The sequence below is a fragment of the Mugil cephalus genome, chromosome 1 (assembly GCF_022458985.1).
Source record: "Mugil cephalus isolate CIBA_MC_2020 chromosome 1, CIBA_Mcephalus_1.1, whole genome shotgun sequence".
NCBI lineage: Eukaryota > Metazoa > Chordata > Actinopteri > Mugiliformes > Mugilidae > Mugil > Mugil cephalus.
The window spans coordinates 13,575,128-13,598,910 of record NC_061770.1 but is presented as its reverse complement, the minus strand read 5'-3'; the positions used below and the strand labels follow the sequence as shown (position 1 = coordinate 13,598,910).

Below are 23,783 nucleotides of genomic sequence, written 5' to 3'. Positions count from 1 at the left end.
GTGTGTTTAACAGATGCAGAGACTTAACAACACCTAATAAAAACTCATCACCACAATCTGTTAAAGCTGCATGAAAACAATCACCCAAACTGTCTGCTGTATCACTTTGGCATAGGCAGAATATGTAACAATGCTGGGCACTGTAATAGTGTGGAAGAGGCAAAATACTGGTGAGTATTTGATTTAAGCAAGTCAGTCAAGAAGAAAGCAGCTCAGACGAGACATAATAAACAGTGAAACAAGAGCCCTATGTAGAGCAATGTGATATGCGTGTGTATATATATATATATATATTTCACAAAATTTGCCAAGCATTCTAAGTGAGTTTGGAGCTATAAAATATAAGTCATTTAAGAAGCCAGAAATAGCTTGCTAAAACGCCAGAGACAGCCAACAAAACACTTAATCTGCTTACCTTAGTGAGAGGGTATGCCAGAGTTGGCTGGGGATCATGGGTGTTGAGTCAAGTCCAGAGCGAAGCTGGCCAAACCTTCACTCATGTGTGACAGTACTATAACCAGAACAGTTGAGCAAAGGCTTATGCGCGGCCACTGGGAAACTCTAGCGCGTACTACACACTCAGGCGCTGCCTCCAACAGCCGTTGAGCGTGAGGATCCACTCACAAGTCGGCAGCAGCCCGGCAGCTGTGCTCAGGGAGATCCAAGAGGCGACAGATAGAGACAGACGTGCTGCTGCTTTGTGTGGTTGGTCTCTCCTCCTCCTCTCTCTCTATATCTTTCTCTCAGCCTGCAGCTCCGACTCACTCCACGGTCCTCCCTCTATTGCCCTGCTCTCCCTCTCCACTTAAATCTCCTTCCTGTACACACATGCATTCTCCACACTGCATCTCCTCTCTCTCTGTATCTTTCTCCCTCACATCCCTCTCTCTCCCGTTGCCGTTTCCATGTGCTTAATGTCTTGCAAAGGGGTTTAATATCTTAAATATGTTTTTTTTCTTAAATGTGCCTTTCAATTATTTCTACTCTCACGTTTTAGTCCCAGTCCCTGGACATATTATGAATATTAAATATTGGACTACATGCAGTTGGGGTGTGCGATTCAGGGAGAAGATAGAGGCACTGAAGAGAGGGAAAGATAAAGATAAGAGCAAGGTTTAATAGCATGATACAAAATGGATATCTGGATGTGGAGAGTTCTGCAGGGTGGGGTTGTGACTGGGGCACGGGTTTGGCTTTGAAGTGCAAGTGAAAGCAAAATGTCATGCTTAATTTGTGCTAGTGAGTGCAGTTTGTTGCCACCAGCAAAGGCACGGTCGCGCGTGTACCCTTGTTCTCCGGTTTGTTTGAATGCAATTTCACGAAGCACTGGAGGATCCACTGGGAGCAGTGTTCACAGAGACAAAGAAAACAAACAAAAGACATCGGCCTCAATCATTTGGTCGCTCACGATAGAAACACATGAATGCGTGACCGTAGAGAACGTAGTTGTATACATGTATACATTTATAATAAAAGTGGCAACATCATCATTTATTGCAGAGCCACATGATGAATAAATGAGGGGGAGATAAAGTCGGCGAAGTAGCACCCAATCAGTATTCATGTAATCCCAACACATTTTGCAGCTGTTATGCTGTAATAGTAATGCGTGAAAGTTATATTTCTATACATCATTTTAAGGGAATTACACACCAGTGCAGTGTTCATTTCATCCACCCTATTCTGTGCAGCCTGTTTCCTTTGTGTCTCACCCTGCGTCACAGAACCATCTGCTCAGCCCGTACAATACCGCTACGCTTACCTGAATCAGCAGTGAGCGTGGACGGCCGTAATGGAAACACACCTGGTGAACAGTTGTCTGGCAGTTGGCTCCCGTATCTCATATACAAGTCAACAAAGTGACAAAATATGATCAGACAACAACATAAAGGTTTGAACATGACAGAATAGAGAATTATAACCCCCCCCCCCCCAAAAAAAAAAATTATCTGATCAGTTTTCACCTCTTTCACCAGTCAACAGTTTTTAACCAGTATTGCGTGTGTCTCCCTACCTACATATACATGCAGGGCTTAAAGTATCTTGGCACCTTACCGGATCTCGTGTGGCGTTTGATTAAAAAAAAGATTAAGTTCACCTACCAATGGAGTGGTAACGCAGCTTTCCCTCTCCAAACTAACATCACTAGCCTATCAGACGTAGGGTCGGGGTGGGTCTCGGAAAGCGTGATTGAGAACCACCTGCGGCTGATGCTACATTCAAGACACATCGGGGAAAAAAAGGAGCTCTGAGTTGTCAAAAAAAAAAAAAAAAAAAAACGGATATGTCTGAAATTTCCGAGTTTGAATATAGAATATCCGAGTTTTACTGAAGGCATCATCTAAACGGGCGTTTTTTCATCGAAATCACTGTTGTCGGAAAGATGGTAAGTAAATTTATGAAGCTAGGAGAATGTGTCCTAACTGCAAACAAAGGACTTAAAAATAGTAAAAATAATAATAACAACTAATATTAAATGTTATGTTGCAAATTCGGCAATTTAGAGTTAGAATATGATGTAGTTGTTATAGAAAGTGAAATTGAATTAAATGGTTAAATTGCTCATCAAATAATTCCTCAACCTCATATTGACACAGCCATTACGACATATTATTGCTAACACACATGAGGAGCAAAACACATTCACATAGGCAGCTACAGAGGGGTAAACGTCCTATTATTTAATCCAGGGGATAATGTAGTATAACTGAGATTAACAGTGACATATACAGAAAATATACAGTATATTTTCCAAATATGATGATCATATTCATCTGGGACTTTGCATTGCTGTAAGACTGTATGATAATGTAGCTTAACATGTGTGTCTGTGTAGTGTTTGATGGATATGTTATGGCTGCTGAGAAGTAAATTGAAGAAGTGAAAATGATGAGCAGTGTAGAAGTCACTGTTAAAGACGGGTACCATAAAAGCCGCTGAATGCATGTATGTCAAAATATTTTAAAAGAAGACAACCTCAACAATTTATTAGATTCCGATCTTCCCTAAAATGAAAGAAGAAGAAGAAGAAAAAAACAAGTCCCAGAGTAGACTGAGCCACTGATCTTTTTGTAAGCTGGAAATGCCCCTGGTGGCAAGGCAACCACTGCGAGCGGAAGCAATCTAAGCCCTTTCAAAACAAGGACGAGGATCGTGTTACACAACTCCAGCACACCGCTTTCATTTTACCAACACTCGAGAGGAACCATACAATTTATTCTCCAGTTTATTGCGATGTATTGATTTAAACCGGCACTGCATAATACACGTCTTGAGTTACTTTTGCAGCTCGATAGGACGTCTGACAATGCTGTGTGCCTTTTAGCACTAGGAGGAGGAATTCAGCTTAAACTGACACCTTCCCTCATCCCCTCTCTGCAGGTCTCGTTTTGTGTCCTGTGGCACAGAGTTGTCGTCGCTGTAATGAAACCAGTGAAATTTGCGGTGGTCACTTTGAACTTCTGAGCCACATGACAACCCACGGAAATGCACTTGCAAACACATGCGTTTAAAAATAGAGCGCTCCTACGGGCAACTCTTCTGTGTGACAAGGACACACACACACACACACACACACACACACACACACACACACACATTATTACAATTCTTTTAAATCGACTCTTTGTCCGCGGTGTGGTAGCTTTGAACTAGATTAGAAATATGTACCCATCACTAAAAGCTGTTCATGCAGTCTGAAACTGACTACTGGGGCAGGCCGCCCCATCAACCATGATGTCTACATACATTGAGCAAAACTATAAATCATTAGTGGACTTCAGGGGCGTGAGGGGACTTTTTATCCACCTCATGAGACACACCAGGCTGTCATGTGTTTTAACTTTGACTTCAAAGGAAAGTACATGGACATGGACTGTGACTAAATTCAATTTTCTCCAGAATCATCAACACACTAAGAATAAATTTATACAATGATTTAAAATAATAAACAGACAACAAAGTGCACTATATTTATTTACGATAGTCATAATTCGTTAATGTCCACACCCTGCGTCATCGTGACGATCCTCCCTTAAATACATAAATGATCATTTCACTTATAACATGCCAGCACAACCTCTCATATATTCGCTTTTGTTGTCACATACGTAGTGTTTCTTTCTTTTTTTTTTCTTTATTTTATCACACCAGTGCTGCGTGCACCTGAATGCTCACCATTTCCGGCCTTCGTCTCTCTTTGCGCCACTCTCTCTCTCTGGCTTTGTCTTGCGCTATCAAAAGCAACCCTGTGTAGGTCAGGACTCTGTGTTTTGTTTTGTGGAAGCCAGGAGAATAAAGCACTGACAAAAGAATAGTGGGAGTGTTTTGTTGGCAGATGAGAAGAAGATTGTAGTCACGTGTCAGCTCACGTTGGACTATAACAAATCAATAAAAGAATCCTTGTTTCTTTCGTAGTCTCTCCAGTAGGTGCACTTCCTACGACGTGGTCAGGAGATGGTTAGTGAATAACCCATGTGACTTCAAATGTTCCTCACAGCTAAGAAAAGGTGCTCACAAGGACTGAATGCATATCTGCGCTTTCTAATAAATCAAAGCTTTGATAGTAGTACATTGACATCAGACGTTGACCAGCTTAAAGTATAGTACAAGTGTAGAGAATTCTTCGGTTATTTATTTTCTGTATTCCATATATGCATGCATATAATGCATCATTTCTCCGTGACGATGTGCATGTCTCATCCGTCCCTAGGCCACGTCAAGTCATGGTCTCTGATGCATCAAGTTGCATTTGAAAAAGATGCAGGATAATTTTATGGTAGAGCCGTAACGGCAGATACAGTAGTTCACGTATTTCACAAAAAGATTATGCAGTGCTGGGGAAAAAAAAGCACGGAAATCCACTGCAATTATCTATACATTTGTGTCAAAATACTGTCAGCAAGACAAAAGGAAAAAAAAGGAGAGCTCAGATGATGATTTGCATGTCACTAAAAAGAAATGTGAAAGACATTCAGCAGATGATTATTCGCTGTGGATGCTCTCCTGAGAAGAGCTCGCCCAGCAACAACCAAAGGCCTAAAACAAACCTGGTGGACCTCCGTTCGTGTGCTTAACCAAGACAAGCCACTGAAAAGACATTGTGTCCATGGTGGGAAACCACAGAGAAAACAATTATTGCGCACCTGATGTTTGCCAAAGACCGTACTGATTTATGCTTTGTGCAATATTGTCTTGTGTGCAATATCACAATGCCCTTATGGGCAATGTTGCAGTATCATTGACAGATTTACTGCTCATTCTGCTGTAATATATTTGCTTTTTTAATTAGCTTGCTTTTAATTTAATCCGCGCTACACATTATTTACTGCTGTATTGAATCTGCTATTTTCCATTTTTTTATATATATATCATATATACTACTTTACATCTCAACTATATGAATACTAGTAATTTAAAGTGCTGCTCTTTGCCCTCCTAATTGCCCCTCGGGGATAAATACATTTTTTTCTGATTCTGATTCTCATGCTGTGAAAATATTTTTTGTAGTATGACAAAGCAAATCTTGCATTGTATGGGATGATTAATGCTTTATGGGTATGTTGATACGATATGATAGTGGATATTACATCTGTACCTAGCACAGTAAAATAACATTTATATGTAAAGCAACATATAAAAGTCTTAAGTAATACTGAATGTGATATTAACAGTGATGTGGCAAAGTTACTGAAAGCAATAAAAAAAAGAAATGAATGCACATGATATTAAAAAGAAGCAAAGTCACTGCTGTCAACAAATAAATGATCATTATTGTTCCAAAAGTCCAATATTTCAGTTGTCCTTGAGGAGGAGGTATACGGATATACAGAGTGATGGCTGCTACTCTGTAACGCACCCCAGTGACAGGCATGAGAGACATTACCTATAACACTGATAAGTTTCCTCAGCATCCTCTCTGACAACTCCACTAAAGATGCATGTTTCATGACAGAACCCACTGTCATGATTAACTTATTGAGTTTATTGTAGGGGATGTTTCTCTCGCAAATAATAGCTTGGAGTCTGTCAGAGCCGTAGACCTGAGGAAATAGCCTTATTTGCACGGGATTAGTTTACCTGGGATGACCTCAATGATTTCTAATAATCACGGAGGTCATCTGTGATGTTAATTGTGTGCGAATCGTCCATGTCCATGATTTGTAAGGTAAAAATTACACTGCAACTTCCCTACCATAATTCTTGTGACACAGAGGTCCTCAGATAATACAAATCCAGTGTGAAATGACATCTCTGTGATTTAGGGGTGAGTTTTTACTTTTTCGCGGCTTTTGTTTGATTTGCGGCTTTTTTTTTATTACTTAAGAAATATGAAGGATGCACTATAATTTAAAGTTTGGCGAGATGCTGAGTCGAGATGTCGCCTAACTATTCCTCCGTTTATACGGATGAAACCATTAAATCAATCATTAATGTGCAATCATAAATATATTTTTCTCATCCATTATAACTTGCAAAGTAATTAAAACTGTCTCTGACACGGAGTGGAGTGAGATGGAAAGTAGCAGAGCCATAACAATGGAACGTGAGTTTGAGTAAAACACAGTTTGTTTATCCCATGTGAATGCGCCACATGAAACACAGGACGTCCTCAAGTAAAACTAAACCCGTGTGAATAGGGCTAATGACACCAGGAGACCTGGTGTCATTACCCAATGTCTTAACACATTTACACAAAGAATATGGCTGAACTGATGCTTTATGAAAAACAACAGTCCAAACATCCTCCTGACTGCAGTGTAGGTGTGACGTGCAGTCAGTGCTTTATTTTAGAAAAAAGAAAAGTCCACCTCTAGCGTGAATGTTAAACATGTGTGTTCAATAAAGAACACAGAAAGATTAAGCTACCTGAAGTGGTTAACACTTAAGAACAGTTTGCATTTAATGAAAAATGAATGCAGGTTCCCAAGAGGTTTGTCTCTCCGTTCTGATGGCTGTCATGTAGGATGAGGCTGAAGTGTGTTTTGCTTCACTCTTACATTCCTCACTTTCATCTGACAGACAGCAGCAACTGTCACATCTCACCAGGAGCTCACTGGATTTAACAACGCAGACCCATGGCCGTTTGCTTGTAGCAACTGTCACTAAAATAGGAAGAGCCAGCAACAGCCACAGAAGCAAAGCTAAAGGCATGAGGCAGGGAATAACAGGTAGGTAGCAGGTTACCAAAACAAGGAAACGGGTTTCAGTCAAGCAACAAGCTAATGGATAATAGCAGAAAACAAAATGCTTTCAGACACAAAGGCAAAAAAAACTTTCAGACACAAAGGCAAGAGTAGTATAGAAGCAGCCTTTTGTCATCAAATTGACTGTGAAACCATGTGGAGACATACCTTTAATGAAACCTTAACTTGAAGCAAGGGTCAATTAAATCCACACAAATACTAGCTAACATGTTCTTAGGCACAGCTGTGCTTTGAACTAGATGTTAATATTAGAAGACTGACGTTCTCACAACATGCTGATGTACAGCAGGTCCACTGTAGTCTTCATTAACTAAAGTATCTGACGTATTTATTAGATCAAGGGGAAGATGAAAACATTCATCCTGAGGGCCTCATTCATTCGGGTTTCAAATCAAAACAAAAAAAGGAAAATAGATTGTGCAGGCAATGTAATGTCAAAGGATAAAGTCAGAGGATCACCAGATATGTCCTCTTGTAAACGTGAGTGTGAAATAGATTTTTGAGCACACCGATCTGGGTTATCTCGATAATTAATAAATTGAAAGAAAAAACAAGATTACCAAAACTTGGCTATAATATAGAAAAAGAAACAATATCTAAGGACAGGACATCTTCCATAAGATACGCCGTGCACTTACGCTGTTGGTGAATTTGCGCGTGTCTGAGTCAAATCCCACGGAAGCAGCTTATCTGCTCAGCAGACCAGAACAAAGAAATTAATGACTAATTGAGTTTTACAGCTTGACAAAGTGATGGCAGTGACCTTGGGCTGGTGTAAACAAACAGTACAGTAATCTTGACCCTGATATAGATTAAACAACCACACTCATTAACAACGGGTTCATACACAGTAGAAAAATACCTCTCCAAATTTCTAGTTAGTATTACTTACTTTGACAGGGCACTATTTTACACAAGCCTCTGATAGACAATCACATAAAATGTGCCTTTTCTCTTTACACATAAATTCTATCAGCCATGCAAACCTCAGGGCAGTAGTGGAGCATGTTCTCTGTATTGTCTACTAGCTTTCAGGAATGAAAAATGATTCTATATTCGCCGTGTTTGACCTACAAAGCGAACATGATCATAACTACTCCTGCTTTATGCTGACTTGTGACACATGCAGTGATCGAGATTTACTACATTACATACTATGTTTCTGAGACAAGCAGAACACATCAATGTCAATTTAGACCACAACTATATTCTTTTTTAAAGAATATAGTGTGTGACATTGCTTCTATCCTGAACTGTGTTTGTGGGCAGTTTTCCAGGTGACTGCCTCCAATCTTCTCTTATTGTCTTAATTTCATTTCATGAACCTCTCCCATGTCGTATTGACTAGTGTTGTCTTACTAGTCGCGCCCCCTCGGGCAAAGAAAGACAGAATACTGCATTACATCCACCACTCATTGCCTGCTCTCCTTATTACTTCACCTTCTTCGTCTTCCTGCTATGGCGGCATCTGGTCTCACTTGCTGATGCAGCCTGCATCTTCTCTTCACTCGGTCATTAAGGCGAAAGTGATTACGAAGCCTGTGTCTGATCGTCCTCCAGTTTCTTTCATTGCAGCTGGGCCAAGTGCCAAAAAACTAATTCCAGAATTAAGGGAATTCTGCATTTAAAATTGATTGAATTAATGACGGTACTTTTTTATGTTATTTTTTATTTTAAAATCCTGAACAACAAGGTTTGCAGCCAAAACAACATGTTACATCCAAGCACAAACAAGCTGAGTGAATCAGGAAAAAACTATGTATCAGAAGTGACAGACATACATATATATTTCAACCTTAGATGTTAAGATGTGCCTTTATTCATGCCACAGTGGGGAAATTCTGTTATTGTATGTTATTGTAGGGCATAAGAAGAATTTACCATATATGGTCCCTTGCCCTTAAGTGGTAAACATGTAGCCTATTTAGACCATTATAACATAAAAGCTGATTCAGACACTTGTCAACATACATATTATAACATTAGACAACATAAAGCAGTTATTTTCAGTTTATGCAGAGGTGGATCTTGGAGACCACATTTGATCCTGATTTGTCCTGAGAATGTTCCCTAGATCGTCTATAATTGGCTGAATGAAAATCACAATCAATGGCACTTCTCAGCGCTTCTCAGCGCCATTGAGAGACACTGGGACGCGATTTAAAATGTGTGCTGACATTACCATATGTGGTTCCTATTCCTGTAAAGGGTTAACAGAATGCAGTCTCTTTGAGTCTTGTCCAAATATATTTTAGATACTCTGTAACCTATTACCAGGATTTGACAACTTAGATTTTACTGTAATATTCAATATATAATACTATAGTTTAGTGTATTACTGTAAAATAGGTGTTGGCACAGTAAATTACTGGGATATATTTAAAGTAGTTTACTGCAAAATTACTGTGAAAGAGATGCAATTATTAGCCTGTAATGTACTGTAAATTTACAATGAAAAATCTGTGTATAGTTGACTTTGTAGAATGAGAGGCAGAGAGAGAGAGAAAGGGATGCAGAAAGAGAGAGAGAGAGAGAGTTGATGCACAAATGAAGGTGAATGAATGACATGAATGAAAATGACTAACTTTACTGGACTGACTTATGGAAGCCATCCAAAAATGTTTGGCAGGTGAATTAAGTGCGGCGTCCTGCAAAAGAGTCATGCCATTATGTTTGTTCAGAATTAATAACAGGAGCACTGACGCACTCTGACAGTTTGAGCTTGAATGTCCTTGCGGTACCAATCATGCTTGATGGAGGCCCTACATCTGAACCGCTTCCACTTTATAAACAACATACATATGCACTCATCAGATGTTCTGGCTGGCTAGAGTGGCGTGTTATGATGGAGGTCAATATATTTACATATAGACTTAGTTAAAAACACAAAATAATGGACAGCTAGATGGTAATAAAATGAGTCCTGTGGGACTTTTGTCCTCTGCTACAGCCCTTCTTGGGTATGCCATTAGGGGGTGTCAGCAAGTTTTAGAGAAAAAAAAAAAATGATGTTGTGTCTACATTCTGCTGGTTCCTAGGGCTAAAGTCGTGTGAAGCCAGTGAAAAGCCCTTCATCAATGACAAGTGAAGAAGACTCAGGCTGAAATTTAACCATAGAGGACTGGTCTAAAGTAATCTTCTCTGACACTTGGAGAGACCTACGAGCCACAATGTCTTGTACACACTGTGAATTTGGTGGAGGATCAGTGATGATCTGGGTGTGCTTCAGTGAGGCTGGAATTGGCCAGATATGTCTTAGCGAAGGACGCATGACTGAAGCCATGTACAAGGTTATCCTGGAATAAAACGTGCTTCCTTCAGCTCTGACGCTGTTCCCCAACTCTCAAGCTCCATGCCGCACAGCTGGGTGTATCAGGGAGTGGATGAAGGACCAGATCAAGACCCTGTCATGCCCAACCCAGACCTAAACCCCTTTGAAAACCTCTGGGATGTGATTAAGAGCATTATAAATGGTCACAAGCCATCAAACAAAGCTGAGCTATTTGTATATTTGCAGCATTCACAGCAATGTGAAAGACTGATGGAGAGCATGCCAAGCAAACCTTTGCTTAGAAATTAACCCAGGTTCCTCTGTGACCTCTCAGACTAGAATGCGTCCCTGCTGGTCGATCGCTCGTTGATGTATGGAGTCCGAATACTGAGTTCCCCAGAAAGCTCATTTGTCTGTACCATCACACACTCCCATAAATATGTGTGTTGAAGATCAAACTGTGACAAATCCCTGAGCCACTGAATGACGCATGAGTCTTGTCACATTGACTGGAAACACTTCAGAACAGATGGACTTCAATATGGGCTTGAAATTACCTTGTAATCCTAGATCAGCACATACTTTTGCATCTTACAGATATGTAATATTGGCTCATTTTCCTGGACAAACAAAACTATATGAATATTATATTTTTACTTTGTTTGTTTGACTGGGTTCTGTTTTTGTTGGACTTGACTTCCGGGAACTAAACTAATCAGCTGGTTAAACTCCAAGCATGCCTTAAGGACATAAAGGCTTAGATGATCTGTAATTTTCTAATTTTCTGTAAATTTCTAAACTCAGACAAAACAGTTGTCATTGTATTTGGCCCAAAACATTGCAAAGGTTCATTATTTAATCACCTGGTTTCTTAGGATGGCATTACCTTGGCCTCCAGTACTACTGTGAAAAACCTTTGTGTTATATTTGACCAGGATATATCCTTTAATTCTCACATAAAGCAGGTAACCAGGACTGCTTTCTTTCACCTTTGTAAAATCATCAAAATCAGGAACATCCTTTCCCAATGTGATGCTGAAAAACTAGTTCATGCATATGTGTCTTCCAGGCTGGATTATTGTAACTCATTACTGTCTGGCTGTCTAAGTAGCTCTTTAAAAAGCCTCCGATTCAAAACGCTGCAGCAAGAGCACTGACAGGAATTAGCAAGAGAGATCATATTACTCCAGTTTTAGCTTCTCTTCAGTGGCTCCCTTTGAAATCTAGAATTGAATTTAAAATCCTCCTCCTTACATACAAGACCTTGAAAGGCCTAGCTCCGACATATCTGCAAGACCTCAGAGCACCTTACTGTCCCAACATATCACTACGATCTCAATGTGCAGGTCCCAGTTTGGGTTCAGGAGGCAGACACTGTCTCTACTTTTAAGGTCAGGCTTAAGACTTTCTTTTTTGACAGAAGTTCTTCCTGTTAGAAGGTAGTTTTTTTTTTTTTTTTTGCTTCAGGCTTGCTCTGGGGGTTTCTTTTGTGAAGCGGTGGTTAGCACTGATAGCGGGAACGTCAGGGATTGAGTCCAGCTCGGGCCTTTCTGGGAGGAGTTTGCATGTTCTCCCTGTGTCTGCGCGGGTTTTCTCTGGGTACTACAGTACTCCCTCCTCCAAAGACACGCTCATTGAGCTAATTGGTGACCCTAAACTGATCCTAGGTGTGAGTGTGAATGATTGTTTTTTTCTGTGTTAGCCCTGTGATAGACAGACAACCTGTCCAGGTAATATCCCGCCTCTCACCCAATCACAGCTGGAATGGGCTCCAGCAATCCCCGCAACCCTGGTGAGTATAAGCATTAATTGAAGATGAGATGGACTAATCTGCTGATGTTTTGAGTCATTGCTAAACAGACAATTCTGAGGGGAACATAAAAGCTTTACAGAGGAGGTAAGTTAGTCACTGTGTCCTCTTTTAAGAACGTTCTCTATTCAGTGCATCACAATTCATCGACTTTGTCAGATATTCAATCACCCAGGCCCAAGGTCTATAAAGTCAGCAATCCAGAAACTTTCCTGTTTCCCAGTTGGTCTGGCACACTTTCTCTCCTTATCTAGACTCTCAACCCCTCTGTTGCTGCGTCCAGCCAATTGGTGTCTCTGTTTTAGTGTTCTCGCTGTGCTACCTCTCAGTCAGCCGGCATTCCCAAAGCTTGTCTTTCTGGTGGAAACTTGTTCTAATGACTACTGACACTTTCTCCATCCCCCGGCCTCTGTAACTCATCTCCAGTACCTTTGTCCGCTAGTTTACCTCTTGTCATGTAGTCTCCTATTAAAGAAACAGAGAGCATTGTGTGTCTCAATATATTTTTTCCTGTCCCTCTGGTCTTCGATAACGTCCGTGACTCAACATATGAAGTAAATCTTGGATTGCGTTTTTCTCCTCTGGTCTCCAGACTCCAAATGCAATCTTCCATTTTTGTTAGCCAGCTGGGCTTTCCATAGTCTCTACGCATGACTAGACAGTTAGATTGCTGTCTGTACTTGTGAACAGACTTACTGTCTCACAAGGCCATAAAACAGCAGTGGACAGCAGCCATTGCAAAGCCACGTTCTTTGTCTCATTCACAAGTCCTCAAGTCTGCAGAAATATTCAAGCCATCACCATCGTCCCACCCAAGGGATATAACTATGTTACGGCTCACCATGTGGTGAAAACTATCATCTGCCAGTCGATGCTATTCTTGCTCTTTGACCTGCTCCATCTTTATTTCTGTATAGTTATATGTTGATGTTTCCTTCTGGACCTCAGTTATTAGAGATGATTTCCTTGGTCGCAAAACGTGAAATGTTAATTAAAGCTAAATTCATCATGGCTTATTGCAGTAAAGCTTTTTTTTATTACTTGACTGCTTATCAGATTAGGATCATTGATAAGTCCAAAACCAGTCAATCCTTCAATTAATATGACCGGAAACTATAATGTGGGAACTTTGATTTTTCAGTTTCAATATGATGACCAAATCCAAGCACTTGAGTGAATACCACATAGTGGAGATAACATCTAAACTTAAATGTTTTTTGCTTTACTACTTTTTATACTAATAACATCCGCAATCTCTTTGCTCTCTTATCATTTCTATTACTCCCCCTGCCTGTAGTGTCCCTGATATGAATTAGCCTTACCACGGGCCAATTCATCATCTCTCACCACTCCTCTGTCAAACTTGTGTTCTCCTTTTTTATCTCTCAATCAAAAGTTATTGAAATTGGACTAGTCTCACATTCTCTCCACATCATACAGAAACACCCACACTCATCTGCGGTAACTGCTGTAGATACAGTGGAGAATCTCCAACCAGCCTTGGCATTCTTCTGAGATCTCTCTCATTAACAAGGTGTTGCCATTTCCAAAACTGCTGCTCACTTTTGGTTTTCATAGCATCCTTAATAAACCAGTGCGGTGAAACCAGCCTATCAGACACCAACAATCCCATTTTGATGCCTGATGTGAATACTAACTTAAGCTCTTGACCATGAATGAATGATGAATATGTATTTTTTGAATATTATTTTTGGACTTTTGTAACATTGTTTTTAAGTATATCATGGGTGTTTATATTTACATGTTTTTATTGTGTTGTTTTTTGTTTTTTCATATTGCACTGCTAAGACAAGACAACCTTCTCCAACGGGAAATGAATAAAGAAACCTTGAACCATGGCCAGCATCTGTAGGGTTTTATACAATGCACTTCTGCACATGAGTAGCTGGTTGAGTGACTGCAAGAATACGAATGGAGAACTGGCCATTGCATTATCAAATAGCACAAGGTGATATCACCAAAAGCCCAACACTTTAAGTTTGAAAAAAAAAAAAACTGTTATATTCATTGTTTTGCTCGAGGAATCAACTTTCTTCATCTGCTTCATTCTTTGTAAGGATACCGACCTGCTGTAGGTAGAAAGGCATTACTGCAACACTGTCATTAAAGAAATTAAAAAAGAATCACTTATAATGAATTTGAATAACTGAAGTTAATTAGTTTCTTTGGAAGCCTACAATTCATACAGTTAATTTAAATTCTCAAAAGGGTGTTGAAATTGAAAACCCAAATTATACCCCACTAGACTTTTTAAATAAATCCTTGCGTCTTTTATGCAGGATTCATGTTAAATAGTAACTCAGCCAGTATATTTGTTAGAACTGTACAATAAACTAATTATGTTTCAAAAGTTGAGCTTTTAACTGAGAAATGTTATTTATTATGAGCAAAAATGTTGTAATATATAAATCCTTTATGTACAATTCAACAAACATCTGTTTAGCTTAGTAGTCATGTTGCATTCACCTTAAATAAACCAGCTTACCAATATACATTTATATTGTTTAAAGTTCTTTCTTCACAATAGTTTCTTCAGCTTCTCTTTCGGTAGCCTGACCCAAAGTGTCAGTCTTAAACCTTTCAGTTCTGCTCAGTCCAGCATATGTGTTTTAATACTAGAGGCAACAGAAGTTGTCCTTTTCTATAATTCTGTGTGCAACCATGATCTGATTTCATGCACACAGTAGGAGTCTGTGAACAGCAGGGCAAACTCGCTTATGTCGGTTGTGTCACTGCAAAGCATGAGGTGTGTGCAGTCAGTAACTTATGTAAATGTTCACTGTGCCTTGCTCCGTCTGCTTTCTTTCTTTGCTCCCTGCCGTATTTCACACTGATCCTTTCTCAAATCCTGTTTTATTGGTTAAAGGTTTGCAGTGTGAAGCACTGACATCTGTTTATAGAGCTTATGTTCGTGGGAACTTTGCACAGTACACTATTTGAACTGTGCAGCATTTTCATCAGTTGAGGTCACCGCTTAAACCATCAGCCTTACCATTACCAATCTGAAGACAAAATATTTTTTGTACGCCCCCGTACTCCAGTCGTCAACTGTATCTGACCATATTTGGTAGCTAGGGATTTACTGTGGACCTACTCTGGATGATTAATAACTTCACATTACTGACAGCCTGCCACTTACTCCTCATCCATAACAGCAGTGATGGGAGGGTTTGGGTCATCACTTATGATTAGCTGATCGTCTTTCTGTCTTGCTTTTTGCCCTCTTAAGTTCTTTGTGTTACCCGTTCATTGAGTCACGTTGGTAGTGCAGTGTGAATTTTCCCACAAGCTCCGCCGCCCCTCTGATTATCAGTATGGACTGGAATATTAAGGGAAAATGAGAAAAGGATGGAGATAAATATTGTTTTGCCCTGCAGAAAATGAGGGCTAAATAATGCTGGTCAAATTAAAAGTAAGACTAAGTGAAGCACAGAAAGAAGAAGAGCGGCAATAATCCATTAAACTTTTTTTGAGAACATGCTTTATCCCAGGAAGACATGGTCGGACTCTAAAATAAAGACCATATTTATAGACAAGCCATGTGATTATACAGTGTGCTAGAAATCCATTGCACCTCAAATATTTGTTTGTTCATGCATTCATTACTTCACAAGCAAAAAAACATCATTGTCCTTTAATGTAAGGTTTTCTGTAAGAGAAAGAAGTGAAAATGTTGGAGAGAAATGGAAATTTTATGTTTTTGTATTTACAGGCCATCACACACCAATCAGGCATAACATTATGACCATCTTACAGAGTATGGACATGACATGGACCTTTTGAGGGTGTCCTCTGTGGGTCAGGCTGGTTCCAGTGCGCCCCACAGATACTTGATTAGTTTAGAAACTAGGGAATTTAGAGGCCAGGTCAACACCTTGTGCAGTTTTTCATGTTTTCTGAGTTGCTCCTAAACCATTTTAGTGTGTGTGTGTGTGTGTGTGTGTGTGTGTGTGTGTGTGTGTCCGGGATGACTGCTGCCAACAAAGAGTGTCATTGCTATGGGGTGGGAGTGTCTGGCCCTTGCGGGTGGTACATGTCTAAGTAACTTCCACATGAATCCCAGGTGCAAAGGTTTCCCAGGAGAACATTGAATTATCTCAAGATGGTCAATGTTATTTACTTCTCCTGTCAGTAGTCATAGTGTTGTGGCTGATAAATGTTGCATGGCCAGCAGCAAGCTATCTACCCTAGGCCATTAAAACATACACATTTATCAGGCCAGATTACTGTATGTTTATCCAGTCTTTTATGTTTATCTTCTACATGTAGAACCCAGCACCATTTTTTATTTGTTTTTTTGCTTTTGCCACTCATCCACCTTAAAGTTGTTTATTCTGGTACACTACTCTGCTCACCACAATTGTAAAGAACAGTTATCTGACTTATGGACATTCCCAACCAGCCCGGGCATTCTCCTTAGATCAGCAGATCAGCTGCTCACTGTTGTTTTGTATATCATCCTAAACAAACTAGTGAGGTGAAAATACTCAATCCAGCCTGTCAGACACCAGCAATCCCATTTTCTCCCAATTGCGATGCCTGATGTGGACACTAACTTAAGCTCTTGACCATTTTCTGCAGCATTTTATGCACTGCACTGATGCATATGACTTACTGATTGAGTGACAGCATGCACACAAACAGAGAACAGGCCACCACAATATCATAAAAACAAAAAAAATTGACAGATGACTGAGTAACAGCTACTCTGTTTCTGAGACTTTCATATAGTGCATGTCCCTCCCCTACCATACAAATGCTGCCTAAGCCCTTTGAGTTCCACATACGGCAGAAATTGGATCCCGCGGCTTAATGTGCAAAGGTGAAATTATCTGGGATTACAAAATCGGATAAAAAGTTGATGATAAAATTCTTTAAGCGCACTGTGCTGGCGAATGAAAAACAAAAAGCCTGCTTCCGCCTTCCTGCCGATTGGGATGCGGAAAACAGGCAAGCGTGAAATTTATTATGTAATACAGAAGAGGAGAAGAGAAAAAAAAGCAACATTTGCTGTGCTGGGAAATCAGAACTGCACCAGAAGTGAACTTGTTGTTGATCCTACACCCGCAGCTCGTCATCTTGTCTCTTTATGGACATAAACCCCCTTTCCCCTCTTGCTGTTTATTCTCTTTTCTTGAGTTTTATATTCGTCCTCCCTTGAGCCTTCCTGCTCTCCTCTCTGTATCCCTGTCACTTGGATTTTTAGCTTTTCTCTACATCTAAGTGTAGAGTACTATATCTAGTGGTCTACTAGTATTTTTAGTTTAGCCTGTCAGACTCGACAAGCTTAAGCCTACATCTTTACTTGATTGTGAATGTATAAACTGAAGGGTTACCACTGCAAAATAGCAGTGACATTCTGTTGGTTTGTTTGTCATTGACACCAAGTGACTGCTTTGCTAGAGTTGCAGTGGTGGTGAAGGTCAAGGACACATACCTCATGTATGTATGTAGGTATGTGAGCTCTAAATGAACTAATTACAAAAAAAAGGCAGTCATTGACACCACTTGAAAACTTGGCAATGATATGTTGAAAAGAGACATCTCACGCAGGAAAGACACAGGGAGATGAGTGTAGTATCACCGTGACTTGTCAAAGGTGGATAGTGTGCGATAGAAACACTATACCGCCTGTAGGTTTAAAGCTTTTACTGACTGAAATTATCAAATATTTTAATAGTACATTTTAGTAATGGTAAAATATTCATGCATCACACAGGGCACTCATTATATAACTGTTTCCTGGACAGTTCCCCAGCAGCTGATGGATTTAATAGCAGCAAAATCCAATGAAAAGTATTCTGTGGTTGGTCCAGTGAAAGCACCGATAGACTATTCCCCCTTTGCCATCTCAGTGTATTTTTACTTTTCGGCTTCACAGGGGATTTACTGAAGATATTCACCCCTGCCCACATGTCGTACTAGATGAAATGCATTAGATGTGAAGGCCCCCGTACTTTAACTTCTTTGCTCTGGTGAATTTCACTGCATGTGCAATTACCTTTAATGGACCAAGTACGTAATAACATGTCTCTTTTGCTGACTGGATCAAACAAGGGAGATCAAACAATCAACCTGTGATAAATGGGTCACACAATCCCAGACCTCCAGAGCTGCTGTCGGAGTCAGTTTACCTGCTACTGCAGAAGCATCGGAGACCGATTCTTCATTGAACTGTTTCAGACTAATGCTGACGTGGAGTTGTTTGAATTGTTTGCATACTGGGCTTGGCTCCATGTTGTTTGAATGCGGCTGAAAACGCAGCAGCTTAATGGGTACACAGAGAGCGGCCAAACCTCAGGTCCCATCCTATCCATTAGAAAAGTTTCATAAAGTTAGTTGAGCTAGTATGAAAAGCAGCAAAGAATGAGTGGATCAAACACAGGATTATCATCCAGGAAACTAGATACTGTGTCTGGAGCTCATTGTTGACTCGCCATTTTTAGGATTCAGTTGCAGTTTGGTCAAGTGTATACAATCAAAGTACTTGGTTAGGTTCAGGAAATTGTGAAAACTATCAGGCGCATGCAGCATCTGTTACGGGTGTAGCTTACACGACTGAACAAACTTTCTTTTTCCTACTGTGTGTGGCTCCAGCTTCACTGATGATAGTATCTGCCCAGAAATATTTTTTAAATACCCATCAAAACGCTTCACATTGATCCGACTCTGAAGAGTTGTCAGGACAACAATAATTTCTCACCGTAAATGTGGGGAAGACAGCAGGATATGAAAATTTTTACAATTGTTGTTCAAAACTGTTTTTTTGAAGCAAAACAATGTCGGTCACCTTTGCGTTTTCTGACCGAATACATCACATCGGGAATCCAATGTGCCAACCCCGTGATGCCACTGGCATTACAGAGGAGGTTGTGTTTTTGATGCTCTCCTGTTGTCTGCACACAGACAGATTTAGAAAGACAGATCGGAAAGGACGTTCATACATCAGTGACCTTTGCATGAAGCTGAAAGTTAAGCTCCCCAGAGGGACAAACAGACAACCAGAGCATAGCAATTTACACCTTCAACAAAAATGCAAGTAACGTCCTCTCTTGATATGGTTATTTATGCGTCTTTTTCTTCCACTCTCCGGAGTCGTTGCCTTTGAGGGGGTCACTGAGGGATCGTGACCCAGTTTCTCGGAGTGAGTGTGTGAGACAGAAAAGTAAAATTATGAAGAACTCATACATGGACTGAACCACATAATGACATAATGGTGATGTGATAACTCTGACTTTCCGGCCGACTCACTCGATGGAAAGGTCACAGGACCAGCCTGACCTCCTCTGGGGAGTCACTGATTGTTACAACTGGAGGCTGCTTTCAAGAATAACTCATTGATTGGAATTCCTTTGCATCGCCAGAATATATTGTGTTGCACATGCTTTGGCCGATAGAAGGAAAAAGAGAAGCCAAGCTTGGCCTTTATCACCAAGCTATGTACGAAGGATAGTTATTTGACTGCATGATAGTTGGGTTGATTTCAAGATTACGATGGAAATCTTGGGAGCAGGTTAACTTGTGGCCTACATAGGAGCATGTATTGAACAGCTCCATCAAGAAGAGTTAGGGTGACATGACAGGTATTGCCTGTCCAAATCTGGTAGTGCCCCTTCCAGCAGCGATGTGATTCAAATAAAGACACTTAAACATGAATTTGAAAGATCACACAGACAAATATTTTTCACCACAGTAAACCTACACATTAAGGGGGCTTTATTGAAGACCCACTAAGACAGAAGGGAATATTTCTGAATTTGTCATCATACACCAGTCACGCATAACATTATTACCACCTTCCCCTGTTATGTGTAGGTTTCCCTTATGCCTCCAAAATAGTTCTGACTCGTCAGAGAATCGGCATGGGTCTTCTGTGGGGTCCTTTTGGTCCTATGGGGCCTCCATGGATCAGATGTGTTCCAGCGCATCCCACAGAAAGTTGATCAGTTTAGTGAATTTGGAGGCCAAGCAACACCTTGTGCATGTCTTTTAGTTGCTCCTAAACCGTGTCAGGCTGCACCCTACTGGGGATGGCTGCTGCCACAAAGGAGTGTCATTGCTATAGGGTGGGGGCGCCTGGTCTGGTCTAGGTCTAGGTGGGTGTTACATTTCTAAGTAACATCCACATGAATTCCCAGTGCAAACGTTTCCCAGCAAAACGTTGAATTGTCACAAGATGGTCAATGTAATTTATTTCTTCTGTCACTGGTCATAATGTTATGCTTGATTGGTGTATATCTTCCAGGCAGTGCTAGATTTTTAAGCTCCGATTGTGGCAGGCAGGATGGTCGAGACGTCAAGAGGTTGGGCATGCACGCTTGATCAAAGGCCTGTTGATGACCAAGATGAAGGCTAAAGACCAAACATCATGAGAATGAAGCTGTTTTCGTGTGCCTGCAGCTTTGATCATAAATAAAAAGGAAAGCTTTCTATAATGAAAATGTTTAAGCTCGACTGTGGAACATGCAAGTCTTTAGATGTTTAGTGATATGTGTCATGGATAAATATCTGTTACATAAAAGGCCGTTAATGCCCCCAGTGCAAATCACAACCACACAATGCACGCAATTGTTTTTTTTTTGTTGTTGTTGTATTTTTTCCCCCAGTCTATTTATCTTCTCCAGGCAGCAGTTCATTCAACAATCATCAGACATTTCCTCAGACAAACTCTGCTTTTTAAAAAAACATATTTTTAAGTAAATAAAACTGGTGGGGAAAGTTTAACTAATTTGCAGGACCAAACAAAGTGAAAGGCAATTAATTATTGGGGTTGTATTTATTCAAAAATCCATCTCTGTATAATGGATTACAGTTGTTTGCTAATGTTTTATCCGTCAGAATCGTACAATATCATTCAAAAAACATAATCATCCATCGGCTGCATACCTAAGCTATGGCTGTGTTCTCTTTGTGATACATTGCCACTTGAAATCAGTAGTCATTATAAATTTCTAAATACCTGTTATCCCTTTGTTTATGTTATTCATTACTTGGTGATGTATGTGCTGATGGTACAGTCATTACCGTCATTATTAAACCCCATGGATGCTTCGTGACATGATTAGTGGATCAGTCTCAGTGGTTTCTGCCGTTCTCACAAGTGGATGGAGAATAACTGTGTTTGCTGTGAATGAGTGGTGAGTGGTATAAAATGATTCCTGTTATTGTGGCTGATTTTTACATACCTTAATATAAAAGTAAATGGGTTTTAATCCTCTGGCTTAAAGTTACAGAACAGAAGCAAAAACTTAAGGTCTATTGCCACAGGACTAGTATTACCCGAGGACAAAGAAGCCTGTGTTAGCAGATGGGTGAAACATCAAAGGCTGATGAGATGGTTGACATTCACGGCAGGATGCAGTAAAGAACATTTTTGTGCTTGTGATTGGACTGGATTTAAATGCAAAAACATGTTCATGGAATCAGTGAAAGAGGACATTACTCAGAACCATGATATTACATACTGTATGAGGATAACGTCAGCAGAATAGAGTAAAATACTGATTATCATTATATCATGTGTGAATGAGCTGCATGACCCAGGTAACACTAATCCTGTGCAAGTAGAGCTTTAATTTCAGACTGAAATCACCAGACTCGAGTATAGAGTATTTAAAGTGGATTAGGATAAAACCCATCAGATTTTTTTTTTTTTTTTTTAATAAGCAAACGTTGCTTCTCAACATCCGTCGTGTGTCCTTGTGATGTCATCTCTGTCTGGTATTTCCGGTTCAAAGTATCTGACCAAGTACAGTCAAAATGCCCTGATGTGTTCCTGACCCGCTCATTTTGTCAAGTCTGTACTACGTGGTTGTACTTGCCAAACTCCTTGTTGCCAATTTGAATTCAGCGGTGCTCAGAGGATGTGTATGATTGCATCCAAATGATTTCATTGGTTCTGCTGACCATTGCTGGGACGTAATCAACTCTCAACACAGCGACTCCAGACCAACTTTCCCCCATTAAAACTATCCAGGGTTGGGGGAGTACGGGCTGCCTTCCAGACTAGTTCAGTGGCTTCCATTTTTTTCATCTGTATTACGTTGTATAAACGTTATAAAGTGTTACTATATCTTAAAGGAGAACTTCACCAGTTTGTTCAATCAATGTCGCAATGTATTTGTCTCCATCTGTCCCTACCCCCAGGTGGGCTATTCCCTCAATCAAAAACAAGAACCATTTCCTACTCTGTGACACTCTTGACACTTCTTTATTCTGCCTGGCTGCAGAATTAAAAGGGAGTTGGAGAAGTGGATGGGGTCAAACTGAATGTCAATTGAGGTAGGTGTTCAACATAAAGAAAGAGTGCGGCAGGAATTAAAAGTGCGTGTGCGATTTAGCCTAAAGGTTTGACTCTGGTCACATTAATGGAATATGATAATTGGATCAAAGAAAATTTCTTTTAACCTTAACTCCAAACCTAACCTGAAGTCATTCACTTCCACGCTGTATTCTGTTAGTGTAATGAGCTGAAGATTTAATTTCAGAGGTGAAGGTAAAACAACTGTGTGCTGCCAAAGTGCTGGAATTGGACCAAAAGGCGTGATGTAGTTTTTGGCCAGTCTGAGGAACTGAATCAGTCACGCTTCCGAATAGGTGTCAGCTCTGTGGGCTTTTTATTGGCTTTCTCTGTCTCCATCGCCATCTCTCCTTAACAATCACGACATGCAAACAAAGAGGGTGTGCATGTTTATCACATGCATCTACAGGCTCTGTCAAGCAGATGCTGCTTGGTTGATAATAGCTGTAAGGCACTGGATGCTAGAAGAGAAGCATGCTTATTAGCACCAACACCTTCCCACAGCGTACTTTATCTCTCCACTGCATGGAAATTTAATTTCCCATTACAACCCCATTACCTGGTACACTGGTGATCAAAATAAGAGAATAACCTACAATTTCCTAAATGTCAAGGTCACTGCTTAGTCCTATTTGAAATTTCAAAGGTTTTTACGCATATTTCATATGTTACATATATTCTAAAGCACAGTGTAACCATTTTAATGAGAAATTTGAAAAAGAACACTGATCAAAATTAGACAACACTTTCAGATACCCCCCAGTTATATCCCCCAAACCCTATTTAACTGGCAGCCTAACTTTCCAGTTTGCCCTGATTTTGCGAGATGGTGAGCCGTTCCCAAGTGACTGAAACCCTCCGGCAAAGGGGTGTCCAGATGAATGGTCAAAGGGATGACCCTTTCAGCCATAGCAAGAGAAGTTGGTCATTCCAAATCTGAGATTTCTGGAATATTGCATGTCTTTCAAGTCCCCAAGGAGGGTGGTTGTCCACGAAAGACAAATGCAAGAGAGGACAGGATAATGCGGAGAATCACAATGGGCATTCGGTTCAACAGTGCAGCTGGAATTGCTCACCAGTTCACAGCGTGAGGATCTGTCTCGTCATAAAGTGTCTCGACGTTTAACATAATTTGGACTGAAAGCCCACTCTGCAATGACGAAACCTCTCATTAGC

The 23,783-nt window shown here is 40.3% G+C and overlaps 1 protein-coding gene across 1 annotated transcript in view; it reads right to left on the bottom strand.

Moving 5' to 3' along the window:
* opn7b (opsin 7, group member b) overlaps window positions 1–936 on the bottom strand; it is a 58,944-nt gene extending 58,008 nt beyond the window's left edge. The window contains exon 1 of the mRNA XM_047571132.1: window positions 416–936. The gene's annotated coding sequence lies outside the window, so the exon portion shown is untranslated. The remainder of the gene's footprint in view (window positions 1–415) is intronic.
* Between the last annotated feature and the right edge of the window lie 22,847 nt (window positions 937–23,783).